This window comes from Nansenia antarctica (genome assembly GCF_963989245.1).
Source record: "Nansenia antarctica genome assembly, chromosome: 2".
Lineage (NCBI taxonomy): Eukaryota > Metazoa > Chordata > Actinopteri > Argentiniformes > Microstomatidae > Nansenia > Nansenia antarctica.
In genome coordinates, this window is record NC_137675.1 from 20,293,067 (window position 1) to 20,309,371 (window position 16,305).

Below are 16,305 nucleotides of genomic sequence, written 5' to 3' on the forward strand. Positions count from 1 at the left end.
GGGGACAGTGTCAGTACAACTGAAGAGGATGTTCAGAGGCATGTGAACATGGTGTCTGCTGTGCTTCCTGTATCAGACTCCAAGTCCAGACAGATAGCTGAGGAAACAGCGAAAGACACAGAGCTGCAACAAGTCATCAGCAACATGCAAAATGGATGGCCTCCAGGTTCCTGTCCACAGTTCTTCCATGTCAGAGGTGAGCTGAGTGTAGTCTATGGGCTGCTGTTGCTAAAACACGACAGAATCATCATCCCAAGAGCTCTGAGGCAGGACATGCTACGGAGGATCCATGAAGGTCATCTCGGTGTCGCAAAGTGTAAAAGAAGGGCGAGAGATACTGTCTACTGGCCTGGAATCAACAAAGACATAGAGAGACTGATAAGCAGGTGTCAAACATGTCAGGAGCATAGGAACAAGCAAACCAAAGAGCCCATGATAGTAGCTGATGTGCCAGCAGCACCGTGGCACAAGGTAGGAATGGACTTGTTTCATCTCAAAGGAAGAGACTATGTAATAGTCATTGACTATTATTCCAACTTCCCTGAAATGGCACTGCTAGCAAACATGTCATCAGCCTGTGTCATAACACACACAAAATCGATCTTTGCCAGACATGGCATACCACATACCGTTGTGTCTGATAACGGACCATGCTTCAGTAGCGGAGAGTGGAGAGAGTTTGCAGAACAGTACGACTTCAATCATGTGACCTCCAGTCCTCTCTATGCACAGTCTAATGGAAAGGCTGAGAAAGGAGTCCACATTCTCAAGCAACTCCTGAAGAAAGCTGCTGACAGTGACTCAGATCCATACCTTGCTCTACTCAGCTACAGAGCATCACCTCTTGAGTGTGGACTGTCACCTGCTGAGTTGCTCATGAAGAGAAAGCTTCGTACCACACTGCCGAGTTACTCACAGCAAAGAAGACGTCCAAAGCTGAAACAAAAGCTACAGCTACAGAAGATGAAGCAGAAGTCATTCTATGACAGAACAGCCAAGCAGCTTCCACCACTCTCAAGCGACGACACAGTCAGGATTCAAGATCCTGGTGGATGGAAGACAAAAGCCACTGTTCTTGACGAAGTCGCTCCACGGTCATTCACGGTGAGAACAGAAGAAGGACAAATCTTCAGACGCAATCGCCGCAGTCTCCTAAAAACTCCAGAAGCTGTTCCAGAGCTCAGTGAAGCCTGCAGTGAGTCTGAGCCCATCCGTCCACTTCCAAGTGACTGTAACACAGACAGATATACTGAACCACACACTAACACACACATGTCAAGTGAACCTGTGATAAGAAGATCCACAAGACACATCACAAAGCCTGATAGACTGAACTTGTAAAAAAAAAAAAAAAAAAAAAAAAAAAAAAAAAGACAATAAGCATGAATGTGTAAGAATGTGTTTAATGTTTTGAGTTGATATGTTATACATATAAAAGAAAGTTTAAGGGTTAGTTCATAGTAAACATGTTTGGTTGTGTGTTTCAGTCAAATGCTTTAAGGACATAGCTGCAGTTAAGATTGTAGCTGATACCTGTAATTTGTGTAACTTGAACTGTTAGCTGTTTGTTATTTTTCTTACCTCAAAGAAAGGAGGATGTGACGATTGGATACTCCTACCACTAGGTGTCAGTAGAGGTCCTTGTTATAGGACAGGACCGGAGATGAGGTAGTGGTAGTGGACAGGACAGGAACTAATAGGTACTAGGTAGATGGAGTTGATGTAACCAGAGCACGTGAATAAAAGTTATAAAAAGATTCTCATTGAACTGTTTCTCATTGAACGACACGAACAACACAATGAGTACAGAATAAAATGTTTGTACCTGTTTCTGTCTCTTTTGGTTTTTCAAGTGCACTTTAAAAACGTGTGAAGATTAATATAAATAATTCTGTGACCTATATAGTGTACTGTGTAGCCTACTGTAGTAGCTGGATTCAATAATGATAATTCTTTCATTAATTGGACAATGAAAAATGTACAAGCTTGTGTGATTTTCCAAGTGGGTCAGAATGCACCATTTATGATCCCCGAGTTTTCCACTTCAAATAACAGTTGGAGGGCTCAACAGAGCCGTTCAAATGGATATGATTTTTTTAGCTTGTCCTTTTGAAGTGTACTGGTAGGGGATTCAATCATAGTTCGTAAATTCGCTCTGGAATCTGATCAGCACTCATGGAATGCCTCTGTCCAATCAAATGACTTGGTCCCTTTATGACGTTGAACCCAGTGTGCGCTCCGGCGCTCTCAGAGCGAATTTACGAACGCAGCCATTGACTGGACGGCGGTTTGATGCAGTAACACCAGCATAGCAAACGGTTTTGTTTACCATAGCAACATGCTTCGTTATTTCTCTGGAAAGGAACTTGGTTACCGATAGCTAGTTTTACAAGCTAACGGTTGAGATATCTGTCATTTTTGGCTAAAGTTTTGGCCATTGATGGTGTGCTAAATGTTATATGAACATTGAAGTAGAAGGTTTTATGACATAAACAGTTGTAGTTGTCCAGAGCTCAGAGAGATGGAGGGTCAGGAGGCAGCGAGCCAGCGGGACCAGACTTTTATGATGAAGAATAGACAAGAGTGAGACAGATGTTGCCAAGAAAATGAATGTTTGAAAACATATTGGTATTTATATCAGCAAATTGTCAAGGCTTCAAGGCTTATACCCTCAACCTGTAAGGATTTGATCCTGGTTTTAACCTCAAATGGGATATGTTCCTACTTTGAGTATAAGAGAAGAGAAGTTGGTATAGTGAAGGGTAGCGTATGATATAAGTTTATATATATATACGTTTTACAGTTTATAACACTGACTTGGTCCTCCAAAGCACTTTCATGATGACTAATTACGGTTGATGTCGACCATGAATATTAATGTTATATTACTCTTTTACAATTAAGCTCAGAAAGCAAGTGCCCACAGTGATGACATGGTCCATTCCCTTCCCTTAGCAGTGTTCATAGTAGCTGAGACTAGTGTGGTAAAACCATGACAGTATCACTGACACATCACTGCATCCTCAAACCCTTCCTAGTTATGACCACCTCGCACGACTGCTGACCAAGGTGATGGACGAGGTAGAGGACCTGAGTCGGGACGTGCTGCAGGACCAGCAGAACACCCTGAGAGACCTGCAGAACACCCTGAGAGACCTGCCCATCACCCCCGCTGCACAACTGGCAGAGCAGCAGCGGCTGCTGACCGAGGTGGTGGACGTGATAGAGGACCTGAGTCGGGAGGTCTTGCTGCAGGACCAGCAGAACACCCTGAGAGACCTGCCTATCACCCCCGCTGCACAACTCCTGGCAGGAGGTGGTGATGAAGGCGACCAAGAGGAGGAACTGGTAGGACGAGATAATAATAATAACTTTTATTTGTATAGCACTTTTCCTGCAAACGTTGACGAGATAAGTCCTTTCACATTCATGGTAAATGGACTGCACTTATATAGCACCTTTTTCGCTGCTCCAAAGCGCTTTACAGCGGCCTCTCATTCACCCATTCACACACACTTTCACACACCAATGGCGGCAAGCTACCATGCAAGGCGCCGGCCCGCTCACTGGGAGCAATTTTGGGGTTCAGTGTCTTGCCCAAGGACACTTCGACATGTGGCCAGCCGGGGCTCGAACCGCCGATCTGCCAACCTTGTGATCATTAGACGGCGACTCAATAATGTCGTGTGAAAAGCTGTAGATAGTCAGGAAGCTCATCTGAGATAACCTTTAGGGACAAAGTAGTGACTTGGATGGATCAATCATTTCTGTGATTGTCTCTTGTCTCCCATTAGATTGAAACGCCCCTCCCTAACGTAGATGAGCTTGGCTTTTTCCTGGAGCAGGCTGGGGTGGGCCTGGGCAAAGAGGAGATGCAGAGGGTCTTTCTGGCGCTCAAACATCTGGTGGACTCCCAACCCCTGCAGCGTTGCCGGCTCTGGGGCGAGATCCTGGGGACGGAGGGCAACTATCTGGTCGCTGAGGGGGAGTACAGTGAGGGGGAGGAGGAGGAGGAGGAGGGGAACGAGGAAACAGCAGAAGACGAGGAAAGAGAAGCGGAGAATCGGGATGACGAGGAGGAGGCGGAGGTGGTGAGTTACAAACACATCTGGATTATGTTCCAATGGAAACGGTGATTATTAAATGTTACTGATTTGATCATTTATTTTGAGTAATATTCAGAATAACTGAGACTTATGCGAAACGCTTACTTTTTATATTCTATGAAACGGTGATCTGTTCTGTTTCGTCTTTTTAGATTGACCCTCTCCCACGGTCTACGTACAAGCCTCCCCCCGTAGTGCCGAAGGAGGACAACCGCACAGGTGTGAACAAGTTCACCTACTTCGTGTGCAGTGAGGAGGGCCTGCCCTGGGTGAGGCTGCCTGCCGTCACTCCTGCACAGATCACAGCCGCACGCCAGATCCGCAAGTTCTTCACAGGGAGTCTGGACGCACCAATCATCAGCTACCCCCCCTTCCCGGGCAATGAGGCCAACTATTTGCGAGCCCAGATTGCTCGCATCTCTGCCGGCACGCAAGTCAGTCCCCTAGGATACTACCAGTTTGGGGAGGAGGAAGGTGAAGAGGAAGAGGAGGGAGCTAAAGACAGCATTGAGGAGAACCCGGACTTCGAGGGCATTCCTCTCCTGGAGATGGCAGACTCTCTCTCCACCTGGGTGCATCATGTCAAGCACATCCTGCAGCAGGTACGTTACCACAGTTACCACACCCTGGCTGCTCACATCAGGACTTCTGGAAGGAATACAGTATCTCGGATTTGTGTGTGTCTGTCTCTGTGTGTGTGTGTGTGTGTGTGTGTGTGCGTGTGTTATTTTCCCATCGTAAGGAATACACTATCTCGGATTTGAGGTGTGTGTGTCTCTGTGTGTGTGTGTGTGTGTGTGTGTCTGTGTCTGTGTCTGTGTCTGTGTCTGTGTCTGTCTGTCTGTCTGTGTGTGTGTGTGTGTGTGTGTGTGTCTGTGTCTGTGTCTGTGTCTGTGTCTGTGTCTGTGTCTGTGTCTGTGTCTGTCTGTCTGTGTCTGTGTCTGTGTGTGTGTGTGTGTGTGTGTGTGTGTGTTATTGTGTGATAACAGCATGGCTCTTCCAGGGTCGCTGTGTCTGGGTGAACCTGGCGGAGAAGCCTGAGGACGACTTTGACGAGGGAGCAGAGGAGGAGGAGAAGGAGGAGGAGCCTGACGAACCTGAGCCAGAGGTGGGCCCGCCCCTCCTCACCTCCCTGGCCGAGGACGCAGGTCAGCCTCAGTCTGGGTTCAGCAACAACCAGCATGTCTCACTCTAACAACCAGCATGTCTCACTCTAACAACCAGCATGTCTCACTCTAACAGCCAGCATGTTTCACTCTAACAACCAGCATGTCTCACTCTAACAACCAGCATGTCTCACTCTAACAACCAGCATGTTTCACTCTAACAACCAGCATGTCTCACTCTAACAACCAGCATGTTTCACTCTAACAACCAGCATGTCTCACTCTAACAACCAGCATGTCTCACTCTAACAACCAGCATGTCTCACTCTAACAACCAGCATGTTTCACTCTAACAACCAGCATGTTTCACTCTAACAACCAGCATGTCTCACTCTGCTGCTGGTGGATCTGACACACTTTACTGAGACAGCAGGGAGGGGAGAGGGCCACAGATAAGGGAGGAGAGTAACCGGGTGGATTTGACCCTAGAGAGAATGCCAAAGCTCCAAACTCTGGCTCCTTCCTGTGTGTCAAACTCACTTGGTCTTCCTGCTGCTCTGTCTGCGTTGCAGAGATCTCTGGCACCCCTCCCTGGAGCTCCAAGATCCTGATCTCTCAGTGTACCATCGTTGTGCTGCACTCCAACCTCTGGCCAGGGGCGTGCGCTTACACCACTGGGAAGTAAGACGCCTTCATATCTTGATTTCCAGAATTGTACACTAGATATAACAATGTGACTTTTATTATCGTTGTCTAGGTTTAGATGGGCAATATTGCAGTTGTTATCTGTTATTTCGTCCTGTAGGAAGTTTGAGAACATCTACATTGGCAGGGGCATGAAGTTTGCCCAGGAGGAGACGGAGGGCCTGGACGGAGACGAAGAGGAGGAGGACGACGAGGATTGAGGAGGAAGATTTGTGGAAGGGTTAAAAAAAAAGTTCAGTTCAAATAATAGAAGATATTTGCTATGTTCACTACAGCCTTAATTTGTCAAGAAATACACAATTAAAACTAGTCACAATGACCTCTCTCTCCCCTTTTATTCAATGCATGAACATTATTGCCCTCCTCAAACAAAAAAACCTTTACGGTCAAGTTTGTTGTAAAGTAACTTTCAACAATCATTCTCCGTCATAGGCGTTGCAGACAGTCGTATCTTAACATACTGAAGGGGCATTGAGCTGGCAGTCCACTGCCAGTAATGAATGAATGAATGAATGGTCTTTATTGTCATTGATATAGTACAGGTACCAAACAACGAAATTTGGGAGGGGGGGCTCCCCTGGTGCTAGGAAAGAAAAAACAAGAAAAATAAACAAGAAGGGAAAGGAGCTGGTTTACATAAATAAAGGCTATGTACACTATCCACTATACTATACTATACAAATAAAACACTGCGCTGTACTCTATGCTATGCTATACCTATTCTAACATTTCCTATCTCTGAACCTTATGTACCCTAGGGTTGTCATATTGCACATAGTGTTATTGCACATTCATTTAAAGTGTCGCAGTTTGCAGTCTCTCAGTGTGCCTGGAATGCCAGAACGAGTTGTTTTATGCTGCTGACTTGTCTCTGGTTGCTACAGTACCCATCCCATTACTGAGAGCCTTGAGTGGGAAAATGACAGGTATACATATTTCTGTAACCGAAAATAACAGCAAAAACACGAGGAAAGGTCACACTTTAATTATTTTTTATTAAAGGCATTAGTAGGTTCCTGCGACGAATAATTGATACATAACATACCAAGAATCTGAATGTTTTACTATATGTATGCAGCTGGACCCTTCTCGATATGGCTGTCATTAGGTCTACCTTCTTCTTGGAAAATCTGTTTTCCATTTCTGAAATGGCCCTATCAAGGATATTGAGCAGGGATCTTTTTTCATAGACTGACACCGGGTGATGGTGGGATCATCAGAATCTGTATGACCCACAGTTGAGAGCACAACACTTTCACCAAGGTGTTTACTCAATGTGCCTGTGCGTGTGCATGGGTCTGGGCATGTGCGCGTGAGTGCATGTGTGTATGCGTACATGGACTCACGCAAGGACGCACAAACGTCCAGTGTAGTATATAGAAATGTAGAATACCAGTACAGATATGCAACACTGACACCTTGTGACATATTTGAAAACACCATGCATCATGGTCTATTCATTTTTTCAATTTGAATCTTCCAATGCGTTTTCTAATCTCGAATGGTTGTTTTTTAATAGAAACATCCTGAGTGAATGATAGGACAGACAGTTTTATTCATGTTCAGTTCACAGACAGATGAACAGTTGTTTGTCTTCTCCTCATTTCACTGTATCAGGCGTCTCTGTGCTTCAACAAGCGGGCATTTCTGAAGGGAGGGCACCTGAATACCAGTCAAAATGAACCCATCCAGGTTCTAGGAGAGAAATCACATACACACACAGACACACAGACACAGACAGACACACACACATATGGTTACGATTAGGCAAAATTGTGAGAAACCCTGGAATACTGGACCCCTGGAATAAATCTCACCATCAAAGCATGCTGGGATGTTGAGTTTTCCATCGATGCACTGCGTTGACACAGGATAGCCACACTCTCTGACCTTGTCCTTGCAGTAGAAAGATATCATTTCTAAATGATTTATTTGTTTGGGTTCCAGGTCTTTAACCGAGACTTTCCTTCCAATGTAGAGAACCGTTCCTCTCTTAACGTCAATGGGACAATGGGCTGTAAACCAAAGAGGAAGACAATCTTGGAAAAGGGGTCCAAAACAGTTTTTGTTGTCTGTTGACGAGAAGTGACACCATCTGCGAAACGCCTGCCTAAATCATTATATATTTTCATAAAATAGAATATTGCAGCAATGTTATCCATACATGAGTATGGTCTGCTGTGTAGACCTTTAAGTAAGCATGACATTGATATTTTCGCAGACATAGTTGAGATACCAGTTTATATAAAATGTATCAGAAATGTCTCTAAAATAATAAAGCAGCCAGGCAAAGAAATACTCTACATGGCTTTGAAACCAATGATATTTTTTACATTATTCTATGTTAAAAAACTTTCTTGACACCAAGTACAGTAGAACCCTCACTGTGGCACTGAACAGGGTTCTGCTACAGGGACCAGACTGTGAACTGGCCGGTAGATCAGAACTAGCTCAGCTATCCAAATAAGTTCAATTAAACAATAAAACAATTCTTATGCACTACCTCTTAACAAGTGTTACTCAGGATCCATGATCTTACCCTTGCAGACTGGCTTCAGTGACCATTCCCCGGTCTCCTGACACTCAGTCTCGACAGGCCCAACCAGAGAAAAGTTTGGGTTGCAGCTGTATCTGACTTTCTCCTTGTAGCTGTGCTTTCTGTTTGCCCTGGTGGTCATGTAACCGTTCCATATGCCCCTCGGAGGAGGGCAGGTCACAACTGTAGAGGCAGAGGTATTTTAGTGTATTTCAAGTAAGTGTAGAAACACACAAACATATTGTAATCATATTAATTACTCCTGCAATCTATTTTCAGTACACTTAAGTATACTTTTTCTTGGGTACGCTAGTTGCAGTACTTCCAGTACTAGAAATATTACTTTTAATATAGCCACTTTTTGGCCCACGGAAATTAGAGCCCTTAAGGAGTGCAATGACTTTGTATTCTTTGATAGATAAAAGGCATGACTAATTATTTACACTTACTTTTACATTCAGGTGCTTCAGTCCAGTTGCCGTGAGCGGTGCATGACCCTCTCACATTGCCAAACAGGACGAACGGTGGCAGACAGTCGTACGTCCCACCAAAGCCATACTCAAAGATTTCATCTTTCAACGTATTGTCGTAGACCATTGTTCCATATTTGGGGATGGGAGCTGGACAACAGGTAACCGCTGGTAGAAGAGAGAGAATTTACAACTAAGATAGATTGGCAGAGCATATGGACTTTTGTCAATAGAACCACATTATGAAAGTCTGACTAAATCATATCGCATACATACACATGTAGGTCTACTGTGCTCATAGGAATGTCCAAAAGTAGCCTATGTATCCATAGTCTAAATCTTGTATAAGCAATATCCATGTATATATGAATAATATTCATAGGTTATGTGGATGTAGTACCTACGTTTGCATTCAGGTGTCGGTTCACTCCAGGTCCCATCGGCTAGGCACTCACTGCTATTGGCCCCATGCAGAATATACCTGTGGACCACCACACTCAGCTGTTACAGGTTATTACTGGTCCATGCCAATATCTTGTCATATATGAGACGGCTTCATACACATGCAGCCCGCTGTCATGCAGCTATATTTCCATCCAACCATCCATTGTACATACAGCATCCAATCATCACAGCTTCTTCAACTGAGTAAAACATGGGATAGAATTTCAAAACACAGACAACGTTAGGCTGTCCAATTATGTGACTTGATCATACCCTTCTTCGCAGGTGTAGTTGACTATACTCTGGTACACATAGTCTATTTTCTCCATATTTAGATTAGGTGGTATTTGTGGGGTGGGGCACACCCTTGCTGTAAGAGGAAGAGGTATGGGTCAGTAGCATCATCAGACACTCCCATATTCATAGGACCACATTGTAAATACGTGTCGTATAATGCTTTCCTTTATAAAGCTCTGTCATGTTTTAACTGAATCACTTTTTATTGACAAATGCTGATAATATGTTGTGTTGCGTTTTATATTATATTCTTTGAACAAGCAGAATGGGACTGCTCAGAATAAAAATAATAATACATTATATACTGTAGGCCTATTATTATAAATATCCGTTCGTTATATAATATTCGTTGATGATTACATAATCAAATGTAGCCCGCAGCGCAGAGCGCATGTCTTATTGAGTCAACACGAGTAGCCCCCTTGATTTGTGTTGTTGTTGATTAAACGACATCAGATCATCTATATTGAACTAACCAGTTTAAAACTGTTGGTTTTGATATTGTTACTGTGACAGAAAACAACATATAACAGACATTAACTAGGCCTATAATATGCTACTATCCATCATGTTCAGAAGGGCTAGGCTAGGCTAGGCTAGCTATCCTGTCTATCATCCTGGCTGGTACGATTCTAAAGGTTTCTGAGGGTAGTGTTTCATGGGGTCTGGGCCAGGACCCTTATTGCTTGACAATGACAATACGCCAGCAAGTGATATATGACTAGCCTTACATGGAATGGAATGGAATGGACTTTATTTGTCATTGCTACAGTACAGGTACCAAACAACGAAATTTAGGAGGGGTGGATCCCCTGGTGTTAGGAAAGGAAAAAGAAAACACATTTTAGAAAAAGCATAGATGCATAAAATCACAAGAAGGTAAGGAGCTGGTTTACATCAATAAAGGCTATGTACACAATCCACTCTACTATACTGCACAGATAGTCAACTAGGGTTGTCATATTGCACAAAGAGTATTTTTTCACATTATTTTAAAGTGTCACAGTTTGCAGGCTTGAAAATGTACATGTTTGTGCCTCAGCACTAGCTGCCATACAATCCGTCCGGACTGTCCTGGGCCCAGAACTTAGGCCTTTTCTGTGTTCAGGGCCTTGACGGCCCTGTGGTAGAAGCAGTCCTTCAGTCTGTTTGTCTTAGCGGCCGGGGTCCTGTACCTCCTGTTCGAGGGCAGCTTGACAAAGTGTACGTGCCCAGGGTGGGTCGGGTCCCTGGAGATCTTGGAGGCCCTCCTGAGACAGCGTGTGTTGTACAGCTCCTCCAGAGAGGGGAGGGGGGCGCCGGTGATCTTCTGTGCTGTTCTCACGACTCTCTGTAGCTCGTTTCTCTCCGCTGTTCTGCAGCTGTGGAACCAGTTGGAGATGCCGAAGGTGAGGATGCTCTCCACTGCGCCGTGGTAGAAGGCCACCAGTATCTCCTGCTTGTTGTGTTGTTTCCTGAGGCATCTCAGGGTGTATAGCCGCTGTTGTGCCCTCTTGATGGTGCCTTTAGTGTTGTCCTTCCAGGCCAGGTCATCCCGCATGTTGTGTCCCAGGAATCGGAGGGTTGAGACTCTCTCCACGCTCTCTCCGTCGATGAGCAGGGGCTGGATCTCTGACTTTTTCTCGGACTTTTTCCTCCTGAAGTCTACGATGAATTCCTGGGTCTTTGACTTGTTTAGCAGCAGGTTGCTTTAGCAGCAGGTTGTTAACCTTGCACAGCTTGCTCAGTTGCTCTACCTCATCCCTGTACATAAATATACATATACTGATTGAAGGGTTGAATAAATAAGGAATGTAGAATGATACAGACAGGAGAAAGGAATCAAAAGGAATAAGTTATTCAGGAATGTACACTTAAACATTGAAGAGATCTTGGATTTTAAAGGGAGATGATTTTGTCGTGGAGAGAGAGAGAGAGGTAATAGACACAGGGAACACAGATGGCAACCATTATTGTCACAAACATATTTCCTGTTAAAATGCTAAACGAAACACTGTCCCTCATTCCTTATCACTGTTTTCCACTCTCACACCATGCTTCTTCTTCACAACCCAGGTTGAGCCACCCATTGCAACCCCTGTAGTAGAACCAGAACCTCTTCCAGTACCAGTGAAAGACCCAGAACCACCGGCCCAGCAATGTCTGCCAGTGATGAAAGAAGAAGTAGTAAAAGAGGAGGAGGCCATGGAGGAAGGACAGGCAGAGCCCGCTAGTCAGGAGGGAACAGGAGAGACGGTTTCACAGGTAAATCAACTCTACTTTTATTGGTGTTCCTGTGGTTGTTGTCATGCAGAATTTCTCAAAAGGGTGAAGTATTGAATAGATGAAACAAAATCACTTGTGTTTCTAGCAGGTGGAATTGCCAGATGTCAACGTAAACTCCACATCACTTCCTACTAACGCAACAGAGGAACCAATGGAGGAGTTACCTACCGAACCTTCAGATGTCAACGACCAATTAAAAGATGTCCCAGAAGCCAGCAGCACAGAAGCCCAGGCCGGCCCGGGAGAGGCAGAGTGACGCCTCACCAGAGGACATGTAGAGTAGCTGTGCAATGCAGCAATGCAGCTAGTTAATTGGGGTCAGGGTGAACAGGTGCAAGTCTAGCCCTCTTAAAAACACACCTCCAGAAAATAGACTTGCCTGTTCTTTTTCATCCAGAAATGCTTTGTCCTTGTTTGGTCATTAGTTTGGTCCTTAGTTTTTGATTTGTTAATATTGCAAAAATACAATGTAGACTTGTATTTGGGGGAGGGGGGGGGGGGCGGTTACATTAGGGCTAATACCATGGGCACTAGTCACTAGGAAGCATCCATACCATCGGTAATAGTCACTAAAAAGTGTCCCTACCATGGGCACTAATCACTAGGAAGTGTCCCTACCATGGGCACTAGTCACAAGGAAGTGTCCCTACCAAGGGCACTAGCCACTAGGAAGCATCCCTACCAAGTGTCCCTACCAAGTGTCCATAGCATCCCAACCAAGTGTCCCAAGCAATTGTCCATAGCATCCCTAGCAATTGTCCATAGCATCCCTAGCAATTGTCCATAGCATCGCTAGCACCTGCACTCACCATCAACACCGGAGCACCGCAGGGTTGTGTGTTGAGCGCATTCCTCTACACAAGTCTACACCAACGACTGCACCAGTCCATCACCCATCACTACCTAACTTAAGTACTCAGACGACACAGCCATTCTTGCCCTGCTCACAGACAACCACTCCGCCCTGGACTACCACAGCTCCATCACACACTTCACTAAGTGGTGAGAGGACAACCATCTCCACCTCAATGTGAGTAAAACAAAAGAAAGATGTTGACGCCAAGCAGTTGAAATGGTCGACAGTTTTAAATACCTGGGAATTACACCGGATAATAAAGTTTCAACCAACACACCACCGATATCTTTAAAAGGAGCAAACAAAGATTATCCGTCATCCGCAAACTTAAAGGTCTGTATGTTTCCCCCCTTCTTCTCCTACTACTGTACCAGAGCATTATCCAGCCCATCCTCATGTACTGTTCCTCCTGCTTCTTCAACATGCTCACAGTCATCAACCGGGCCAAACTCACACACATCACCAACACTGCAGCCAGGATAATTGGACTCCCCACACCCAACCTCACAGCACTAAACAACAGGGCCATCTCACGCATTGCAACCACAATAAAATGGGACCCACTCAATCTGTACCTCGCCCCACTGCCATCCGGGCGTAGGTACAGAACGCTAAGGTGCAAAAGGGCTCGCTTTGGCAAAAGCCTGATCCCCGCAGTCATTGTTGCCTAATAATAGACCGCGCTGAGTGTGTGTACTTGTGTATCTGTCATGTGTAGTACTGTCTGTTGTTGTCTGTGTTATATGGTGTTGTATGTATATACGTATGTATACTGTACAGTGGTGTGAAAATGAATTTCCCCCTTGGGACAATAAATCTAATCTAATCTAATCTAGCAAGTGTCCATAGAAATCTAATATAATGAATCAACCTTCAGGTCCCATGAAAGGAACTATGTTTAACTTATCTTATTTCCTTATTGGTATACCGTGGCCTGTTTGGGCCAATAATGTATTGATAAGAACTGTTTAGACCAATGTCTATGTGACTCTTAATGACTACAGACTGGAAGAGGAGGGATTTTTGTGAAAAACACTTCCTTGTTGTTTCAGAGCCACACCTGCCAGACCTGTGTTTACCGTACAGTACAAGGAAGTGATGGTACATGCCTTTGAGAGGGCTGCATTCAAGGACCTCTCTCACGTTACTTCTGTTTCTAGCCCACAGATAAACAGTGCAAGCCTGTTGAACTTTTGAATACATGAAAGTGAAATATGAAATATCACGGTATGATCAAATATACATTCACTTTATTAGGAACACTATACTAACTATACACTATACTGGGTAGGGCCTCCCTTTGCTTTCAAAACAGCCCCAATTATTTGTTCCATTGATTCCACAAGCTGTTGGATACATTCCTTTGAGACTGGTCCATGTTGACATTCATGCAATTCTTGCACAGTCTTTTTCAGGTGCATATTCAAGCTGTGAATCTCCTGTTCTACCACATCCCAAAGGTGTTCTATTGGATTGAGATCTGGTGACTGGGAAGGCCACTGAAGAACACTGAACTCATTGTCATGTTGAAACCAGTTTGAGACAACTTTTGCAGTGTGAAATGGTGCATTATCATGCTGGAGGTATCCATTAGAAGATGTTACATTGTGGCTATGAAGGGATGCACAAGGTCAGCAACAATACTTAAATAGGGTGTGGCATTCAAGCGATGAATGATGGGCCCAAAGTGTGCCATGAAAACATTCACCACACTATTACACCACCTCCACCAGCTTGGACTGTTGACAGGTATAATAGATGTGTTCCTAATAAAGTGTTCAGTGGGTGTATGTTATAGCAAATGTTATGAATTTAAAAGATGGCTTCATGCAGTATTTTCATTAGAAACAACTGATATTCCAAAGTATTTTGTCAAATTGAATTGTACCCAGATAAATTCCACATATTTCATGGATCTTTCTGCTTTAAGGCATAATATTATGATGATAATGTGATATGATAGTTCAATATATTCTTTTATTTGTTATATATTTTATTATGTCACAATGTGAGACTGAGCAGTGAATCTATTTCACAACGTAAAACAGGTACCTTACACAGGCGCTAAAGATAATAATCATACGAATGGGAAGAGAAAGTAAACAGAAATAATTTATGGAAATAAATAGATACTACATAATAGTGATCATAATGTCTACATATATAAACAGAGAAACATGTAGCCTCCTTTGCAAAAATGAATATGAATAAAGGAAATAATACACAAATACTACTACTACAAAAAAACTTTAATAGTTCTAAGTAAGATGTTATCTCTAAATCAAAGCTGTTGTTGTGAATAACAAGTGGATGTAGTGGATCGTGTGTCACATGTGGAGTTAACACTTTGAACCAAACCACTGATCACGTTTTATGGCGATGCCAGCCCCTTAGTCTGAGGAGTAACTTCTCTATCAAAAGAAATGGAGGAGAGAAGAGAGCATCAGTTTTGTGACTCGACCTTGAAGGCGAGGCTATACAACATACATCTATAGATATTGAGTTTAAGTTGTTAGACTTATCATTAAGATTGAGTGTTTCAATTCTTACATTTAGCAAGAAAAGGGGAAACATCGGTGAGTTACTTATACTGTACTGTATGTGTTTGCAATAAGAGAACAGTGATCAACATGTTTGATTGATAACTGATATGGTATCATGACAAGGTGCATATGTGGCTGTACAATGAGTATACTGCACTCTCTACTGAGACTTGTTTCAAGGGCCACATTAGTTGCTGTTTTTTCACTCCAGCAATGTCCACATCCCCATTTTACACCCAAAATAATATCTTCATTTAATCCTAACTTTTCATATACACAGTGTGTGAGGCATTCATGAGAAACGTCTCCTTATTATGCTCTGTAAGTCACGCCCACAGCATCTGGAATGAATGGGAAATAAGGGGAACATGCTCACATTTGTCTCTAGCGATCCTTTATTACTCCAGAACAACTGGTTCCATATGGTTCCTTCCTCTCATTCTAGCCTCAGTCCCCCACCCTCCTATTCTGGGAATGCTGTAGCTGCAGGCTGTAGGGTGATCCTATAAACAAACATGGATCAGCCAGAAAAGCCAGTAGATCAGGGGTGTTCAAACTACGACCCACGGGCCAACTGTGGCCCGTTGCCTGTTTTCTGAGGCCTGAATTAAAAAAGAAAAAAATGGATATGGCCGTTAGAAAATAGTCTTGCGGAAAACAAAATAAAAAAACCTTGATCAAAAAGAAAATAGTCTGAAAATGAGAATGAGAAACCTGGTATTCAAGACCAAATGTGGCCCCTGAGCCAAAAGGTTTGCCCACGCCTTCTGTAGGGTGATCCTATAAGCAAACACGTATCAGCCAGCAAAGCCGTACAGTAGATAATCTGGCTCAGTGGTTTAATATGTAGTATCAATTATTTCAAATTAGGAGCAGTTTGGAGATGCAATACATTTGATCATATGTACCTTCTCTAATAACATGCAGAGAATAAATCAAATGAACACAATCTCTTTGTCGTGGTTAGACCTGCAGCA

The 16,305-nt window shown here is 43.7% G+C and overlaps 1 long non-coding RNA gene across 1 annotated transcript; it reads right to left on the reverse strand.

Moving 5' to 3' along the window:
• Window positions 1-7,470: 7,470 nt before the first annotated feature.
• Window positions 7,471-8,622, reverse strand: LOC308150502. The gene is made up of 3 exons (XR_013937260.1): window positions 8,457-8,622; window positions 7,735-7,932; window positions 7,471-7,612 (listed from the first exon to the last, which is right to left on the reverse strand). It is a non-coding gene; the product is annotated as an uncharacterized lncRNA (long non-coding RNA).
• Between the last annotated feature and the right edge of the window lie 7,683 nt (window positions 8,623-16,305).